This window comes from Heptranchias perlo, chromosome X, assembly GCF_035084215.1.
Source record: "Heptranchias perlo isolate sHepPer1 chromosome X, sHepPer1.hap1, whole genome shotgun sequence".
In the NCBI taxonomy this organism is placed as follows: domain Eukaryota; kingdom Metazoa; phylum Chordata; class Chondrichthyes; order Hexanchiformes; family Hexanchidae; genus Heptranchias; species Heptranchias perlo.
Window position 1 is genome coordinate 2,323,505 of NC_090370.1, and position 19,913 is coordinate 2,343,417.

General features: G+C 46.5%; 2 protein-coding genes across 2 annotated transcripts in view; both read left to right on the forward strand.

The window, feature by feature from the left end:
* Window positions 1–7,605, forward strand: part of LOC137307127 (uncharacterized) — a 55,626-nt gene extending 48,021 nt beyond the window's left edge. Inside the window, exon 3 of the mRNA XM_067976447.1 lies at window positions 7,567–7,605. The gene's annotated coding sequence lies outside the window, so the exon portion shown is untranslated. The remainder of the gene's footprint in view (window positions 1–7,566) is intronic.
* A 4,754-nt stretch (window positions 7,606–12,359) lies between these two features.
* Window positions 12,360–19,913, forward strand: part of LOC137307135 (signal transducer and activator of transcription 5B-like) — a 135,765-nt gene continuing 128,211 nt past the window's right edge. The window contains exon 1 of the mRNA XM_067976453.1: window positions 12,360–12,409. The gene's annotated coding sequence lies outside the window, so the exon portion shown is untranslated. The remainder of the gene's footprint in view (window positions 12,410–19,913) is intronic.

Here is a 19,913-nt window from a genome sequence, read left to right on the forward strand (position 1 = left end):
TGTTAGATACAGAGTAAAGCTCCCTCTACACTGTCCCATCAAACACTCCCAGGGCAGGTACAGGGTTAGATACAGAGTAAAGCTCCCTCCACATTTTCCCAATAAACACTCCCAGGGCAGGTACAGGGTTAGATACAGAGTAAAGCTCCCTCCACATTGTCCCAATAAACACTCCCAGGGCAGGTACAGAGTTAGATACAGAGTAAAGCTCCCTCTACACTGTCCCATCAAACACTCCCAGGGCAGGTACAGTGTTAGATACAGAGTAAAGCTCCCTCTACACTGTCCCATCAAACAGTCCATGGCTTCGTCCCAGCCTATCTCTGCAACCTCCTCAAACCTTATATCCCTTTTCCTCCTTAGTCCTCTGACTCTGGGCATTTTGTGCACCACTCCCCCTTTGATCTTCCTGGTGATCAGTTGGAGGAAGTTTTGACTCATTCACGACTTGATGTCAGACCGGCAGAGGTGGTTGTGGGGTCGAGGGAAATTGTGGAGAGTTGGAGCTGAGTATCATTAGCGCATGTATGGAAGCTGACCCTTTGTCTGCAGGTGATGTCATGGAATAGCAGCGTGTCGGTGAGGAAGCTGTGGGCTGTCCTTGCCCTCCAGGATGCTCTTGTTTTAGTGGGAGGATTTGGCTGCGGAGAACGCGATATTCTTGTGCTTAACATGGTCGAGCCAGGGCTGGTGATGAATGACAACACCAGTCGAGCTCCAGGTGTGCTTGAGTTTGCAGCCCTCAGACCTAAGGGAGCAAAGATGTGGACTTCATGGGGGAACGACATTGCTGGGAGATGGTGCGTGACGTGATGGGATCAAAGGTACCACCGATGGGGGTGAGCGAACAGTTCAGCAGTTCAACAGTGGTGACGGTGTTGCGACGTGAGGGGTCAGAGAAGGGGTTTTGGAATTTGCGAGTGAATCTGTGAAGGAGCTGTAGGAGAGTTTTTCTTCCAGGGACAGACAGTGAGGTTTGAGGAGGTAGAGGGATGGGAGTGGGAAGGGAATTACACTGTAAATTAAGTGAATGACACTTTATAAAAATATAGTTACACAAGTAAGATGGGAACTTGTACATCAAAATAAGAATAAAAAGGAGAAAATTGTCGGGAAATAGTCAGAAGCTTTTACTGTAACATTTCACATTTTTCCACCTTATATTCTTTATACCACATGTATAATCACGAGATTTTATGGTCACCCAGCATTTACAGCTAATCATTCACTGATATAGTGCAGGTTTTTTGTTCATTTAACCTCAAAACTCCTTAACAGAAGTACACTGCCGCCTTTCAATTAAATCGCAAACATTTTTTTCTTGTCACTGAATATTACATGAGGATATATATCAGGAAAGGCTGAACAGGCTGGGGCTCTTTTCTCTAGAAAAGAGAAGGCTGAGGGGTGACCTGATCGAGGTCTTTAAAATTATGAAGGGGTTTGATAGGGTAGACGTAGAGAAGATGTTTCCACTTGTTGGGGGGAGATCAGAACTCGGGGGCCATAAATATAAGATAGTCACCAATAAATGCAATCGGGAATTCAGGAGAAACTTCTTTACCCAGAGAGCGGTGAGAATGTGGAACTCACTCCCACATGGAATGGTTGAGGCGAATAGTGTAGATGGATTTAAGGGGAAACTAGATAAACACATGGGGGAGAAAGGAATCGTGGCAGTATGATATCTTAACTATTACAGAAACATGGCTTAAAGAGGGGCAGGACAGGCAGCTCAACGTCCCTGGTTACAGGGTTTTCAGACGCGATAGAGAGGGGGATAAAAAAGGAGGGGGTGGCAATTTTGGTTAAGGAAACAATTACAGTCGTGAGGAGGGATGATATTTTAGAAGGAGCATCAAATGAGGCCTTATGGGTTGAGCTAAAGAACAAAAAAAGGAGCAGTCACACTACTGGGAGTGTACTATAGACCCCCAAACAGTCAGAGAGAGATAGAAGAGCAAATATGTAGGCAAATTTCTGAGAAGTGCAAAAACAATAGGGCAGTAATTGTAGGGGATTTCAACTACCCTAATATTAACTGGGATACAAACAGTATATGGCATAGAGTGAATGGTATAGAGGGCGCAGAATTCTTAAATTGCGTACAGGAGAACTTTTTTAGCCAGTACGTAGCAAGCCCAAAGAGAAGGGGGGCAGTTCTGGATTTAGTTTTAGGAAATGAAGAGGGGCAGGTGGAAGGAGTATCAGTGGGAGAGCATTTTAGTGGTAGTGATCATAATACAGTTAGTTTTAGAATAGTTATGGAAAAGGACAAAGACAGAGCAGGATTCAAGTTTTCAATTGGGGAAAGGCCAATTTTACTAAACTGAGAAGTGATTTAGCAGAAGTAAACATAGAAGATTGTGAAGGGGCTTGATCGGGTGGATGCGGTAAGGATGTTCCCAAGGATGGGTGAAACTAGAACTAGGGGGCATAATCTTAGAATAAGGGGCTGCTCTTTCAAAACTGAGATGAGGAGAAACTTCTTCACTCAGAGGGTAGTAGGTCTGTGGAATTTGCTGCCCCAGGAAGCTGTGGAAGCTACTTCATTAAATAAATTTAAAACAGAAATAGACAGTTTCCTAGAAGTAAAGGGAATTAGGGGTTACGGGGAGCGGGCAGGAAATTGGACATGAATTTAGATTTGAGGTTAGGATCAGATCAGCCATGATCTTATTGAATGGCGGAGCAGGCTCGAGGGGCCGAATGGCTCCTATTTCTTATGTTCTTATGTTCTTAAACTGGAAACAACCACTTGAAGGTAAATCAGTGTCAGAGCAGTGGGAGACATTCAAAGGGGTGATTCAAGGGGTTCAGGGTAAACATGTTCCCACAAAGAAAAAGGGAGGGGCTGCCAAATCTAGAGCCCCCTGGATGTCAAGAAGCATTCAGGGTAAGATAAGGCAGAAAAAGAAAGCCTATGATAGACACCGGGAACTCAATACGACGGAAAGCTTAGAGCAGTATACAAAGTGCAGGGGTGAAGTTAAAAAGGAAATTAGGAAAGCAAAGAGAGGGCATGAAAAAATATTAGCAGGTAAAATCAAAGAAAACCCAAAGATGTTTTATAAATACATTAAGAGCAAGAGGGTAACTAAGGAAAGAGAAGGGCCTATTAGAGACCAAAAAGGTAACCTATGTGTGGAGGCGGAAGATGTGGGTATGGTTCTTAATGAATACTTTGTATCTGTCTTCACAAGGAGAGGGATGATGCAGGGATTGAAGTTAAGGAGGAGGAGTGTGAAATATTGGATGGGATAAACATAGTGAGAGAGGAAGTATTAAGGGGATTAGCATCTTTGAAAGTGGATAAATCACCAGGGCCGGATGAAATGTATCCCAGGCTGTTAAAAGAAGCCAGGGAGGAAATAGCGGAGGCTTTAACAATCATTTTCCAAACTTCACTGGATACAGGCGTAGGATTGGAGGACTGCTAACGTTGTACCGTTGTTTAAAAAGGGAGCGAAGGATAGACTGAGTAATTACAGGCCAGTCAGCCTAACCTCGGTGGTGGGCAAATTATTGGAATCAATTCTGAGGGACAGTATAAACTGTCACTTAGAAAGGCATGGACTGATCAAGGACAGTCAGCACGGATTTGTTAAGGGGAGGTCGTGTCTGACTAACTTGATTGAATTTTTCAAGGAGGTGACAAGGAGGATCGATGAGGGTAGCGCAATTGATGTAGTATACATGGATTTTAGCAAGGCTTTTGACAAAGTCCCACATGGCAGATTGATCAGAAAAGTAAAAGCCCATGGGATCCAAGGGAATGTGGCAAATTGGATCCAAAATTGGCTCAGTGGCAGGAAACAAAGGGTAATGGTCGACGAGTGTTTTTGCGACTGGAAGGCTGTTTCCAGTGGGGTGCCGCAGGGCTCGGTACTAGGTCCTTTGCTTTTTGTGGTATATATTAACGATTTGGACTTAAACGTAGGGGGCACGATTAAGAAATTTGTGGATGACACAAAGACGGGCCGTGTGGTTGATAGTGAGGAGGAAAGCTGTAGACTGCAGGAAGATATCAATCGACTGGTCAGATGGGCAGAAAAGTGGCAAATGGAGTTCAATCTGGAGAAGTGTGAAGTAATGCATTTGGGGAGAGCAAACAAGGTAAGGGAATACACAATAAATGGGAGGATACGGAGAGGTGTAGAGGAAGTGAGGGACCTTGGAGTGCATGTCCACAGATCCCTGAAGGTAGCAGGACAGGTAGGTAAGAAGGCATATGGAATGCTTTCCTTTATTAGCCGAGGCATAGAATATAAAAGCAGGGATGTTATGCTGGAACTGTATAAAACATTAGTTAGGCCACAGCTTGAGTACTGCGCACAGTTCTGGTCACCACATTACAGGAAGGATATAATTGCACTAGAAAGGGTGCAGAGCAGATTTACGAGGATGTTGCCAGGACTGGAGAATTTTAGCTATGATGACAGATTGGATAGGCTGGGGTTGTTTCCCTTGGAACAGAGGAGGCTGAGGGGTGAATTGATTGAGGTCTACAAAATTATGAGGGGCCTAGATAGAGTGGATAGGAAGGACCTATTTCCCTTAGCGGAGGGGTCAATAACCTGGGGGCATAGATTTAAAGTGATTGGTAGAAGGATTAGAGCGGAAATGAGGAAAAGTTTTTTCACCCAGAGGGTGTTGGGGGTCTGGAACTCATTGCCTGAGAGGGTGGGAGAGGCAGAAACCCTCATCACATTTAAAAAATACCTGGACGTGCACCTGAAGAGTCGTGACCTCCAGGGCTACGGACCAAATGCGGGAAAATGGAATTAGGCTGGGTGGCTCGTTTCTCAGCCGGCGCGGACATGATGGGCCGAATGGCCTCCTTCTGTGCCGTAAATTTTTAATGATTCTATGAATAAAAGGATATGCTGATAGGGTGAGAGAAAGTAGGGAGGGAGGAGGCTTGCGTGAAGCATAAATGCCGACATAGACCAGTTGGGCTGAATGGCCTGTTTCTGTGCTGTAGATTCGATGTAACTCAATATTCTTCAGTGAAAACAAGTACAATGAATTAACTTTGCAGAGCACCCTGATCTGCTCAAATGTTAGGAATCTTACAACACCAGGTTATAGTCCAACAGTTTTATTTGAAAATCACAAGCTTTCGGAGCTTACCTCCTTCGTCAGGTGAGTGAGTGAAAGGTTCTAAAATTGCATAGCATATATTAGGCTGGGAGACGATCACACCAATCAAAGGTGTCGTTGGTGTTCAGACAGGTTAGCCACGGAAAACATTACATCCCAGAATACTGAATACACAATGGGTCAGATTACAAAGACAGAGAGAGAAAGAGACCCGAAAGGCAGAGAGAGAGAGAGAGAGAGAGAATGTCCAGTTGTATTAAAAACAGATAACTTTTTTTTCTGCTGGTGGGGTTACGTGTAGCGTGACATGAACCCAAGATCCCGGTTGAGGCCGTCCTCGTGGGTGCGGAACTTGGCTATCAATTTCTGCTCGACGATTTTGCGTTGTCGTGTGTCTCGAAGGCCGCCTTGGAGAACGCTTACCCGAAGATCAGTGGCTGAATGTCCTTGACTGCTGAAGTGTTCCCCAACTGGGAGGGAACCCTCCTGTTTGGCGATTGTTGCGCGGTGTCCGTTCATCCGTTGTCGCAGCGTCTGCATGGTCTCGCCAATGTACCATGCTCCGGGGCATCCTTTCCTGCCACGTATGAGGTAGACAACGTTGGCCGAGTCACAGGAGTATGAACCATGTACCTGGTGGGTGGTGTCATCTCGTGTGATGGTGGTATCTGTGTCGATGATCTAGCATGTCTTGCAGAGTTTGCCGTGGCAGGGTTGTGTGGTGTTGTGGACACTGTTCTCCTGAAAGCTGGGTAATTTGCTGCGAACGATGGTCTGTTTGAGGTTGGGTGGCTGTTTGAAGGCGAGTAGTGGAGGTGTGGGGATGGTCTTAGCGAGGTGTTCGTCATCATCGATGACATGTTGAAGGCTGCGGAGAACATGGCGCAGTTTCTCCGCTCCGGGGAAGTACTGGACGGCGAAGGGTACTCTGTTGGTTGCGTCCCGTGTTTGTCTTCTGAGGAGGTCTGTGCGATTCTTCGCTGTGGCCCGTCGGAACTGTCGAGCGACAAGTCGAGCGTCATATCCCGTTCTTACGAGGGCGTCTTTCAGCGTCTGTAGGTGTCCATCGCGTTCCTCCTCGTCTGAGCAGATCCTGTGTATTCGTAGGGCCTGTCCATAAGGGATGGCCTCTTTGACGTCGTTAGGGTGGAAGCTGGAAAAGTGGAGCATCGTGAGGTTGTCCGTGGGCTTGCGGTAGAGTGAGGTGCTGAGGTGCCCGTCTTTGATGGAGATTCGTGTGTCCAAGAAAGAAACCGATTCTGAGGAGTAGTCCATGGTGAGTTTGATGGTGGGATGGAACTTGTTGATGTTATTGTGTAGTCTCTTCAGTGATTCTTCGCCGTGGGTCCATAGGAAGAAAATGTCGTCGATGTATCTGGTGTATAGCGTTGGTTGGAAGTCCTGTGCAGTGAAGAAGTCGTGCTCGAACTTGTGCATGAAAATGTTGGCGTATTGGGGTGCGAATTTGGTCCCCATGGCTGTTCCGTGTGTTTAGGTAAAGAACTGGTTATCGAAGGTGAAGACATTGTGATCCAGGATGAAGCGGATGAGTTGTAGGATGGCGTCTGGAGATTGGCTGTTGTTGGGTGTTGAGTACTGAGGCTGTTGCAGCGATGCCGTCATCATGGGGGATACTGGTGTCGAGTGCCGAGACGTCCATCGTGGTGAGAAGTGTTCCTGGTTCAACTGGTCCGTGGGTGCTGAGTTTTTGTAACCTCTGGAAGACATGCCAGATCATCGACACAGATACCACCATCACACGAGACGACACCACCCACCAGTTAAATGGTTCATACTCCTGTGACTCGGCCAACGTTGTCTACCTCATACGTTGCAGGAAAGGATGCCCCGGAGCATGGTACATTGGCGAGACCATGCAGACACTGTGACAACGGATGAACGGACACCGCGCAACAATCGCCAGACAGGAGGGTTCCCTCCCAGTCGGGGAACACTTCAGCAGTCAAGGACATTCAGCCACTGATCTTCGGGTAAGCATTCTCCAAGGCAGCCTTCGAGACACACGACAACGCAAAATCGTCGAGCAGAAATTGATAGCCGAGTTCCGCACCCATGAGGACGGCCTCAACTGGGATCTTGGGTTCATGTCACGCTACATGTAACCCCACCAGCAGAAAAAAAAGTTATCTCTTTTTAATACAACTGGACATTCTCTCTCTCTCTCTCTCTGCCTTTCGGGTCTCTTTCTCTCTCTGGCTTTGTAATCTGACCCATTGTGTATTCAATATACTGGGATGTAATGTTTTCTGTGGCTAACCTGTCTGAACACCAACGACACCTTTGATTGGTGTGATCGTCTCCCAGCCTAATATATGCTATGCGATTTTAGAACCTTTCACTCACTCACCTGACGAAGGAGGTAAGCTCCGAAAGCTTGTGATTTTCAAATAAAACTGTTGGACTATAACCTGTTGTAAGATTCCTTACATTTGTCCACCCCAGTCCATCACCGGCATCGCCACATCATGGCTACTATCGACATCACAAACTGCCGGCTCACAGTGGAGAGGATCTCCAAGAAGATCGCGCATATCGACACAGACATCATGTTTTTACAGAGCTGCAAGAAAGCAGACAAGATCACGAACCCACTCAAGTCGACATACAACTCAGATTACGCTGAGAGACTCTGCCACCGTACCTCTCGCACACTCCGCAACCATCTCGTACACCAACTCTACAGCAGACTCCGCAACCTCGAACCCAAGATATAGAGTCCATACTCTCAACCTGTACTCAGGACACAGCAGACCAGCTACGAGACACCGCCAAACAGACGAGGCAACGGAACTACACTGCCTACATGAAAACCAAGAGCAGGAAGCTTGAGAAACTCGGCATCACCACCAGCATCAACCAAGCCTCCCCCAGTACCACGGTTGCAACCACACTGAAGTCTATCGTCAATTTGTCTGACCACACCCTTCAACCAGACGAAATTGAAGTTCTCAGCCGAGGGCTCAATTTCTGCCCCACCACCAAAATGGACCCCATCGGTCTCGCAGCGGACACAGAGGAATTCATTGGGAGAATGAGGCTCCGGGAATTCTTCCACAAATCCCAAGATTTCAGCAGCGAACCCAATGAGACAATCAATGATCCGGAACAGCAGACAGAGGGATCCGCGGTACAGCAACCGAAGAAGAAAGAGTCAAACTGGACTCCTCCTGAGGGTCGCTGCCCTAAGCTTGACGTGTATGCTCAAGCTGTCAGGAGATGAGTCAATGCCAGATTCATCAGCCGCACTCACAAGACAGTCCAGAATGTCACCCGAGCACAACGCAACGCCATCAACGCTCTCAAGACCAACCGCAACATCGTCATCAAACCAGCGGACAAAGGAGGAGCCATAGTCATACAGAACAGAACGGACTATTGCAAAGAAGCATACCGACAACTGGACAACCAGGAACACTACAGACGGTTACCCGTAGATCCGACCAAAGAACACACCCACCAGCTCAACAAACTGATCAAGACCTTCGATCCAGACCTTCAAAGTATCCTACGCACTCTCATCCCACGTACTCCCCGCGTGGGAGACTTCTACTGCCTCCCAAAGATACACAAAGCCAACACACCCGGACGTCCTATCGTATCAGGCAACAGAACCCTGTGTGAGAACCTCTCTGGATACGTCGAGGGCATCCTGAAACCCATCGTACAGGGAACCCCCAGCTTCTGTCGCGACACTGCAGACTTCCTACAAAAACTCAGTACCCACGGACCAGTTGAACCAGGAACACTTCTCACCACGATGGACGTCTCGGCACTATACACCAGTATCCCCCACGATGACGGCATCGCTGCGACAGCATCAATACTCAACACCAACAACAGCCAATCTCCAGACGCCATCCTACAACTCATCCGCTTCATCCTGGATCACAATGTCTTCACCTTCGATAACCAGTTCTTTACCTAAACACACGGAACAGCCATGGGGACCAAAATCGCACCCCAATACGCCAACATTTTCATGCACAAGTTCGAGCAGGACTTCTTCACTGCACAAGACCTCCAACCAACGCTATACACCAGATACATCGACGACATTTTCTTCCTATGGACCCACGGCGAAGAATCACTGAAGAGACTACACAATAACATCAACAAGTTCCATCCCACCATCAAGCTCACCATGGACTACTCCTCAGAATCAGTTTCATTCTTGGACACACGAATCTCCATCAAAGACGGGCACCTCAGCACCTCACTCTACCGCAAGCCCACGGACAACCTCACGATGCTCCACTTTTCCAGCTTCCACCCTAACGACGTCAAAGAGGCCATCCCCTATGGACAGGCCCTGCGAATACACAGGATCTGCTCAGACGAGGAGGAACGCGATGGACACCTACAGACGCTGAAAGACGCCCTCGTAAGAACGGGATATGACGCTCGACTCATTGATCGACAGTTCCGACGGGCCACAGCGAAGAATCGCATAGACCTCCTCAGAAGACTAACACGGGACGCAACCAACAGAGTACCCTTCATCGTCCAGTACTTCCCCGGAGCGGAGAAACTACGCCATGTTCTCCGCAGCCTTCAACATGTCATCGATGACGACGAACACCTCGCTAAGGCCATCCCCACGCCTCCACTACTCGCCTTCAAACAGCCACCCAACCTCAAACAGACCATCGTTCACAGCAAATTACCCAGCTTTCAGGAGAACAGCGTCCACGACACCACACAACCCTGCCACGGTAACCTCTGCAAGACATGCCAGATCATCGACACAGATACCACCATCACACGAGAGGACACCACCCACCAGGTACATGGTTCATACTCCTGTGACTCGGCCAACGTTGTCTACCTCATACGTTGCAGGAAAGGATGCCCCAGAGCATGGTACATTGGCGAGACCATGCAGACACTGCGACAACGGATGAACGGACACCGCGCAACAATCACCAGACAGGAGGGTTCCCTCCCAGTCGGGGAACACTTCAGCAGTCAAGGACATTCAGCCACTGATCTTCGGGTAAGCGTTCTCCAAGGCGGCCTTTGAGACACACGACAACGCAAAATCGTCGAGCAGAAATTGATAGCCAAGTTCCGCACCCATGAGGACGGCCTCAACCGGGATCTTGGGTTCATGTCGCGCGACACGTAACCCCACCAGGGGGGAAAAAAAAGTTATCTTTTTAATACAACTGGACATTCTCTCTCTCTCTCTCTCTGCCTTTCGGGTCTTTTTCTCTCTCTGTCTGTGTAATCTGACCCATTGTGCATTCAGTATACTGGGATGTAATGTTTTCCGTGGCTAACCTGTCTGAACACCAACGACACCTTTGATTGGTGTGATCGTCTCCCAGCCTAATATATGCTCTGCGATTTTAGAACCTTTCACTCACTCACCTGACGAAGGAGGTAAGCTCCGAAAGCTTGTGATTTTCAAATAAAACTGTTGGACTATAACCTGGTGTTGTAAGATTCCTAACATTTGTCCACCCCAGTCCATTATCTCCACATCATGGCTCAATTGTTGTGTGGATTTGTGGAGAGTTCATGGTAATTTGCACTTTTCAGCCAGCAGAGGACAGCATCGTCCTTTGGTCCAAGTGCTCATCTTGAAACATTCAGCCATAACATGGGACCAAAGTGGGTGGAAAACTGCAGGTTTTCAGCCCCAGTTTTCCAATAGGCTGCCCTATGGGACCCTGGGCAGTGGCACAGGGTCGCAGAAAATGTTGCCCCCTATTTTTAGGGATCTTCTCGCCTCATCCCTGATACTGCAATTCAAATGTGGAGCTGTGCAAGAATGTCCCATGGATACTTTTCTCTCTGATTATCCCTCCTTTCCCGTGGGAAGTGTCTGGCTTCATCCTTTGCACTATTCTGTTGGGCATGCTCATTGCTTAATTGTCCATTTTTATCCATGATTGACAACAAACTTTGGCCAACAGACAATCATTTTTCAGTGGCAAAAGTCTGACATCAGTCATGGTCAAAAGGATACCAGTAGATGAGTGCCAATGACTGTCGTGCAGTACCCTCCAACAAACCCATAAGGGCGTTCTCAGGATCTGGAGCAAGCACTACACCGAGGTGGCATCTGACTCAACCTAAGCCGTACTAGGGACCCGCTTGCTCGGAGTTTGGAAAAGCTAACAGAGAAGCAGGCTGAGCAGGAGACGGCCTTAAGATACCAGTTTGTTGTGAGGAAGTGGACTCTGCACATGGCACGACCCAGCTAATGGTAGGGTGGCAGACATGGACATATTCATGCTGAGTTCCTAAAAGCTGCATTAGGTGAGGAAGGGAAAACAGCTATGGTCTTAGAGATCAGTGCCACGAGCTACCAACTCGCATTGAAGATGCCCATTTGAGGCTGGTGATTAGGGCTCTGTTAGGGGCATGCATATTCTAGGGGCATGCATATGCTTGGCAAACCACAGCACACAAGAAAGGCGATTTCAGTGGGACTGAAAAGGAATCTCAGTGATATTAGCGGATCTTCTGGCTCTCACAGCACATGTACAGAAGTGCCAAAGGCCTGTAGTATAATAAAAAAGGAACAGGTTTTCTGTGGTGTTGATGTGGTACTGAATGCAGTCTGGCTGGTTCTGCTTGTTGGTTTGATTTACATTTTAAGCAGGATGAACAAATTGTTACCACGTGGGTAATGTCCTGAGTTATTCTGGTCCAATACGTGACTTCACATGGTTTTTTTACACTGTTCTATATCCAACTGTTCCTCATTAATCTTTTGTAACATTTCTTTATATATGCTTTTCAGAATTACAATCTTACTCCCTTGGTACACCATTGCATCTATTACTGTTAACTTGTCTCCACAGTTCCAGTACTCTAGTACAGCTGGAGAATAATGTTATTTTACTTGTGACCATCCATCCACGATTGTTTCTTTGAGGAATCCTTGTCTGTCTCAGTTCTGATTAAATTCATCTCTTGTTTAGATTCTGTCAGAGCCAATAATAGAAAGAAAAGAAAGAAAGAAAGAATTCTTTTAAAAGAGTTGACAGAAATCACCAGGAATAGTCCATATCAAAAGGTCGATTCAAATTTCCCCCAGGGTGGGCTTACATTGTGACGGGAGCTCCACCTGGTACTGTGTGAACTTTTGATAACCTCTGTGTATTTTTAAAAATTTTAATGAGGGTTAAAATTATTTTGGCACAGGCAAATCAGTCAGATGGTAAATCATTGCAACATCCAACAGGCCAAATCGCACACCTGTGTTTGCAAAAATATGGTCAAATATCAAGTATGAGAGCAAGAATCACTGTCGCAGTGCAGCCGTCAAATCAAGGTACATTCGTTTTAAATGACACTTCAATTATGAAAGGGATTGATTTTGGCATTTTTGTTCACTGTGGCAAAGGGTTCAAATACTAGGAGACATTAGACAGTTAGGAATAACAACAACTTGCATTTATGTAGCACTTTTATCATAGAAAAACGTCCCAAGGCACTTCACAGAGGCGTTCATGGCCTGGAGTGTCAGCCTAGTTTATGTGTTCATGGCCTGGAGTGTCAGCCTAGTTTATGTGTTCATGGCCTGGAGTGTCGGCCTAGTTTATGTGTTCATGGCCTGGAGTGTCGGCCTAGTTTATGTGTTCATGGCCTGGAGTGTCGGCCTAGTTTATGTGTTCATGGCCTGGAGTGTCGGCCTAGTTTATGTGTTCATGGCCTGGAGTGTCGGCCTAGTTTATGTGTTCATGGCCTGGAGTGTCGGCCTAGTTTATGTGTTCATGGCCTGGAGTGTCGGCCTAGTTTATGTGTTCATGGCCTGGAGTGTCGGCCTAGTTTATGTGTTCATGGCCTGGAGTGTCGGCCTAGTTTATGTGTTCATGGCCTGGAGTGTCAGCCTAGTTTATGTGTTCGTGGCCTGGAGTGTCGGCCTAGTTTATGTGTTCATGGCCTGGAGTGTCGGCCTAGTTTATGTGTTCATGGCCTGGAGTGTCGGCCTAGTTTATGTGTTCATGGCCTGGAGTGTCAGCCTAGTTTATGTGTTCATGGCCTGGAGTGTCGGCCTAGTTTATGTGTTCATGGCCTGGAGTGTCGGCCTAGTTTATGTGTTCATGGCCTGGAGTGTCGGCCTAGTTTATGTGTTCATGGCCTGGAGTGTCGGCCTAGTTTATGTGTTCATGGCCTGGAGTGTCGGCCTAGTTTATGTGTTCATGGCCTGGAGTGTCGGCCTAGTTTATGTGTTCATGGCCTGGAGTGTCGGCCTAGTTTATGTGTTCATGGCCTGGAGTGTCGGCCTAGTTTATGTGCTGAAGGCCTCGAGTGGGGCTTGAGCTCACAACCTTCCGACTCAGAGGCAAAAGTCCTGGCAACTGAGCCAAAATGACTTTAAATAACTAACCAAATATTTGGAGATCTATTTATGAATTGCCTTATGGAGTCGAGATGTATGGGTCTTCAATTCCCTTTAGTGATATGCTGATTAAAATAGCTAATGAAAAATGTTGTTTTTACACTTTGTTTTTGTTATTCTAGTAACTGGTAATTTTTTTTAAGAGAGGCTAAGATTTGACAAGTGGAACTTTGCACAAACTTTTGTATAGCTTGTTTATTTTGTAATATTCTCTGAATGGTTGAACCTCCATCATTTAACTGAGACAGAAATTAAAAACAAGAACAGCAGGGAAAGGATTAACTGAAAGGAGGGAAATCCTGGAAGGAATGTACCATTATTCAACCAAGGAGGGGAGTTCTGGACACAGAGTCCTGAATTGAGATATGGTACATAAGCAGGATCTCTTTGGTAACACAGCTGGAAGTACTGTTGGAAAAATGTTTGGGAAACAACAACAACAACAATATCTTGCATTTATATAACACCTTAACGCAGTAAAACGCCCCAAGGCATATGGATGGTCACAGGAACGTTATCAAAATAAATTTGAGGAGATACTAGGACAAGTGACCAAAGGTTTTAAGAAGCGTCTTAAAGGAGGAGAGCGAGGCGGAGAGGTTTAGGGAGGGAATTCCAGAGCTTAGAACCTAGGCAGCTGAAGGCACGGCCGCCAATGGTGGGAGCGATGGAAATCGGGGGGATGGACAAGAGGCCAGAATTGGAGGAGCGCAGAGATCTGGGAGGGTCGTAGGGGCTGGAGGAGGTTACAGAGATAGGGAGGGGGGCGAGGGCCATGGAGGGATTTGAGAACAAGGATGAGAATTTTAAAATCGAGTTGTTGCCGGACTGGGAGCCAACGTAGGTCAGCGGGGGGGAGGGGGGGGTGATGGGTGAACGGTACTTGGTGCAAATTAAGGTACGGGGCAGCAGGAGTTTTAGATGAGCTCAAGTTTATGGAGGACGGAAGATGGGAGGCCGGCCAGCATTGGAATAGTCAATTCGAGAGGTAACTGAGAGTTTCAGCAGCAGATGAGCTGAGGCAGGGGCGGAGACGGGCAATGTTACGGAAAGAAGGAATAATACAAGTTAGTTTCAACTTTAAAGTTTTGTTTTTTTTGCCACCCTCTGACCTGAAGGAACAGTCTGCATATTCTATATCTGTAGGTAAACATGCCGTATTCAATATTCCTCCCTGTTGAGCTTTGAAAAGTATTATAATTTGTATTAATTTTGCTAAGAACATTGTATTTTGTAACTCCAGACACACAGGAAACATAGAAGGGAGTGTAAGCCAGAATATTATTTAATATCTATTTATTGATAAAGCCACTCCTAGAATCATAGAATCTTTCAGCACAGAAGGAGGTCATTTGGCCCTTCGTGCCTATGCCAGCTCTTTGAAAGAGCTATCCAATTAGTCTTCACACTGAGGACACCATCCAATGTGTTGTGTGGCACTACCACCGTGCTAAATGGGATAGATTCAAAACAGATCAAGCAGCTCAAAACTGGGCATCCATGAGGCGCTGTGGGCCATCAGCAGCAGCAGAATTGTATTCCAGCACAATCTGTAACCTCATGGCCCGGCATATTCCTCACTCTACATTACCAACAAGCCAGGGGATCAACCCTGGTTCAGTGAGGAGTGTAGAAGAGCATGCCAGGAGCAGCACCAGGTGAACCTAAAAATGAGGTGCCAACCTGGTAAAGCTAAAACTTAGGACTACATGCATGATAAACAGCGGAAGCAACATATTATAGACAGAGCTAAGTGATTCCACAACAAACGGATCAGATCAAAGATCTGCAGTCCTGTCACATCCAGTCATGAATGGTGGTGGACAATTAAACAACTAACGGGAGGAGGAGGCTCTGCAAACATCCCCATCCTCAATGATGGCAGAGTCCAGCACGTGAGTGCAAAAGACAAGGCTGAAGCGTTTGCAACCATCTTCAGCCAGAAGTGCCGAGTAGATTTTAAAAAATTCATTCATGGGATGTGGGTGTCACTGGCGAGACCAGCATTTATTGCCCATCCCTAATTGCCCTTGAGAAGGTGGTGGTGATGAGCCGCCTTCTTGAACCGCTGCAGTCCGTGTGATGAAGGTTCTCCCACAGTGCTGTTAGGAAGGGAGTTCCAGGTTTTTGACCCAGCGACGATGAAGGAACAGTGATATATTTCCAAGTCGGGATGGTGTGTGACTTGGAGGGGAATGTGCAGGTGGTGTTGTTCCCATGTGCCCGCTGCCCTTTTCCTTCTAGGTGGTAGAGGTCGCGGGTTTGGGAGGTGCTGTCGAAGAAGCCTTGGCGAGTTTCTGCAGTGCATCCTGTGCATGATCCATCTCAGCCTCCTCCCAATATCCCCACCATCACAGAAGCCAGTCTTCAGCCAATTCGATTCACTCCACGTGATATCAAGAAACGGCTGAGTGCACTGGATACAACAAAGGATATGGGCCCCGACAACATCCCGGCTGTAGTGCTGAAGACTTGTGCTCCAGAACTGGCTGCGCCTCTAGCCAAACTGTTCCAATACAGCTACAACACTGGCATCTACCTGACAATGTGGAAAATTGCCCAGGTATGTCCTGTCCACAAAAAGCAGGACAAATCCAATCTGGCCAATTACTGTCCCATCAGTCTACTCTCAATCATCAGCAAAGTGATGGAAGGTGTCGTCGACAGTACTATCAAGCGGCACTTACTCACCAATAACCTGCTCACCGATACTCAGTTTGGGTTCCGCCAGGACCACTCGGCTCCAGACCTCAATACAGCCTTGGTCCAAACATGGACAAAAGAACTGAATTCCAGAGGTGGGGTGAGAGTGACTGCCCTCGACATCAAGGCAGCATTTGACCGATTGTGGCACTAAGGAGCCCTAGTAAAATTGAAGTCAATGGGAATCAGGGGGAAAACTCTCCAGTGGCTGGAGTCATACGTAGCACAAAGGAAGATGGTAGTGGTTGTTGGAGGCCATTCATCTCAGCCTCACGACATTGCTGCAGGAGTTCCACAGGGCAGTGTCCTCGGCCCAACCATCTTCAGCTGCTTCATCAATGACCTTCCCTCCATCATAAGGTCAGAAATGGGGATGTTCGCTGATGATTGCACAGTGTTCAGTTCCATTCGCAACCCCTCAGATAATGAAGCAGTCCGTGCCCGCATGCAGCAAGACCTGGACAACATCCAGGCTTGGACTGATAAGTGGTAAGTAACATTCGTGCCAGACAAGTGCCAGGCAATGACCATCTCCGACAAGAGAGAGTCTAACCACCTCCCCTTGACATTCAACGGCATTACCATCACCGAATCCCCCACCATCAACATTCTGGGGGTCATCATTGACCAGAAACTTAACTGGACCAGCCACATAAATATTGTGGCTACAAGAACAGGTTGGAGGCTGGGTATTCTGCGGTGAGTGACTCACCTCCTGACTCCCCAAAGCCTTTCCACCATCTACAAGGCACAAGTCAGGAGTGTGATGGAATACTCTCCACTTGCCTGGATGAGTGCAGCTGCAACAACACTCAAGAAGTTCAACACCATCCAGGATAAAGCAGCCCGCTTGATTGACACCCTATCCACCACCTTAAACATTCACTCCCTTCACCACCGACGCACTGTGGCTGCAGTGTGTACCATCCACAGGATGCATTGCAGCAACTCGTCAAGGCTTCTTCGACAGCATCTCTCAAACCCACGACCTCTATCACCTAGAACGACAAGGGCAGCAGGTACATGGGAACAACACCACCTGCACGTTCCCCTCCAAGTCACACACCATCCCGACTTGGAAATATATCGACCGTTCCTTCATCGTCGCTGGGTCAAAATCCTGGAACTCCCTTCCTAACAGCACTGTGGGAGAACCTTCACCACACGGACTGCAGCGGTTCAAGAAGGCGGCTCACCACCACCTTCTCAAGGGCAATTAGGGATGGGCAATAAATGCCGGCCTCGCCAGCGACGCCCACATCCCGTGAACGAATAAAAAAAAAGTCCCTCTTAACTTTTTAAAATTTTCTTCTTTTTAATTTATTGGATGTGGGCATTGTTGATAAGGCCAGCATTTCATTGTCCATTTCTAATTACCCTTGAGAAGGTAATAAGCCACTTTCTTGACCACTACAGTCTATCATGGGTCTGGAGTCACAGGCCAGACTAGGTAATCTTCCCTAAAGGGCACTAGTGAACCAGATGAGTTTTTACAACAATCTGGTAGTTTCATGGTTCACCACACTAGCTTTCTATTCCAGATTTTATTTAATTAACTGAATTTAAATTTCCCAGCTGCTATAGTGGGATTTGAATTCATGTCCCTAGATTAATTAGTTTAGGCCTCTGGATTACTAGTCCAGTAACATAACCACCATGCTACCGTACCAACTATGTAGCCACTTTCCTTTTAAAAGCTATTATGGATTCTATTTCCGCCACTGTTTCTGGTCAGGCATTCCATGCACCAACATAAATATTTCTCCTAACCTCTCCCTTCATTCTTTTGGTGATTTTCTTAAATTTATAGCCTCTAGTTACTGTCTCACCAACCAGTGGAAATAATTTTTCCTGATTTTCCTGATCAAAACCACTCAATTTTGATCATCTCCATCAGGTCTCCTCTTAACCTTCTCTGTTCTAGTGAAAAGAGCCCCAGTTTCTCTGGTCTCTCTTCCTAAGTAAAGCCTCTCATCTCGCGTATCATCTTCCTGGATCTCTTTTGTATCCTCTCCACAGCTTTGACATCCTTCCTAGAGTAAGATGTCCAAAACTGGACACAATATTCTACCTGCAAGCTAACCAATGATTTGTACAGGGTCACCATCACCTCTTTGCTTTTCTACTCTAGGCCCTTGTTTATGAAACCTAAGTTCACATATACTTTTTCACACCTTTACCAACTAGTTTTCCCACTTTTAAAGATTTGTTTCGAAACACTAATGATTCTCTGCTCCTTTCCTCCTTTTAAAGTTTCCTGTGGTGTTGTTTTTAACCACATCCGGATGACTCTTGTACTTAACTGAGAGACAGAGGACATGCCAGCGTACTAAAAAGAATAGTAATAAAACAACTGCAGAAACACAATGCAGAATACCCTTTGGGATTGTACAAGTAAAAAGCAAAATACTACAAATGCTGGAAATCTGAAACAAAAACACATATCAGGTCAGTCAGCATCTGTGAGGAGAAAAGACAGTCAACGTTTTGGATTTGTACCCTTCATCAGAACTGAAAAATAAAGAGATGGACAAACAAACCAATAGGATCGGAAAAAGGAGAGTGCAATATTAAACAGAGAGAAAGTATCAATGGAATGATTGCTGAATGGTATAATAGATCATCTTAGTCAAGTAATAGAAAGAAGTACGAAAGAATTGTTTTAAAATTAAGAAACAAAGCACATATGAACAGCTGAGGCAGTGTGGGGCCGAAGGAAAAGGTGAGAAGACAGGAGATATGGAAAACACAGAAAATCTGGGGATCAAATTTGAAATGAAAATGGAAGGTGCTGGCAAAGTACACCAGCTACGAAAAGAGAGAACATGTCAACAGGGAGAGTGCAGCTACTCCTACCCAAAAGGCCAACTCGATTTTCTCCCCTGCCCCCAACACATGGCAGACTCACCCCTGCATCCCCAACAACCCCTATTGCAAAGGACATGCAGGATTTAGCTAAAGTCTGAAGTTACTGAAGTCAGTGTTCAGACCAGAAAGTTGGAGGGTGCCTGGGGGAACAAGGAGATATTGTTCCTGAAGCATGGGGTGAGCTTCATTGGAACAGTGTACAAGGCTAATCACAGAGAGATCTGAGTGGGAATGGGAGGGGGGGCATTAAATTGGCGTTAAAGCTCAGGGTCGCTCCTGTGGACTGAACACAGGTGTTGAGCAAAGCAGTCTGCGTTCGGTCTCCCCAATTAGAGGAACCCGCACCGTCAGCACCGAATTGAAACTGATTGGTTTTCATAGTGGAATGTTTCAATGGTTTCTAGTCTCTCTCTCTCTCAGCTCTATCCGTTGTCATGTATGTGAAAGTATAAACTCTTAGGAACATAGAAATTAAGCATTTTTAGGAAGAGAAAAATTCCTTTGGACTCAAAAAGCTTGGCCTATTTTGATTGATCTCTACCCCACGTGCCTGCCGTCTCACCATATCCATCAATTCCATCTCCTTACAAAAATATATCTAATTGGAGTGAAAACAATTTTGACTCCACTTTTTTTATTTCTCATAATCTTCAAGCAGCAAAACCATAAAAAAGCATGATATACCTGAGCATTATATGGTGTCAGTCTTGGCCCAGTGGAAGCATTCTGATCTCTGAGTTGGTGGGATATTGGTTCAAGCCCCACTCCCGAAACTTGAATACATAATCCAAGCTGGCATTTCAATCCAGCACTTGAGGGAGTGCTGCACTGTCAGAGGTGCTAGCTTTCGGATGAAATGTTA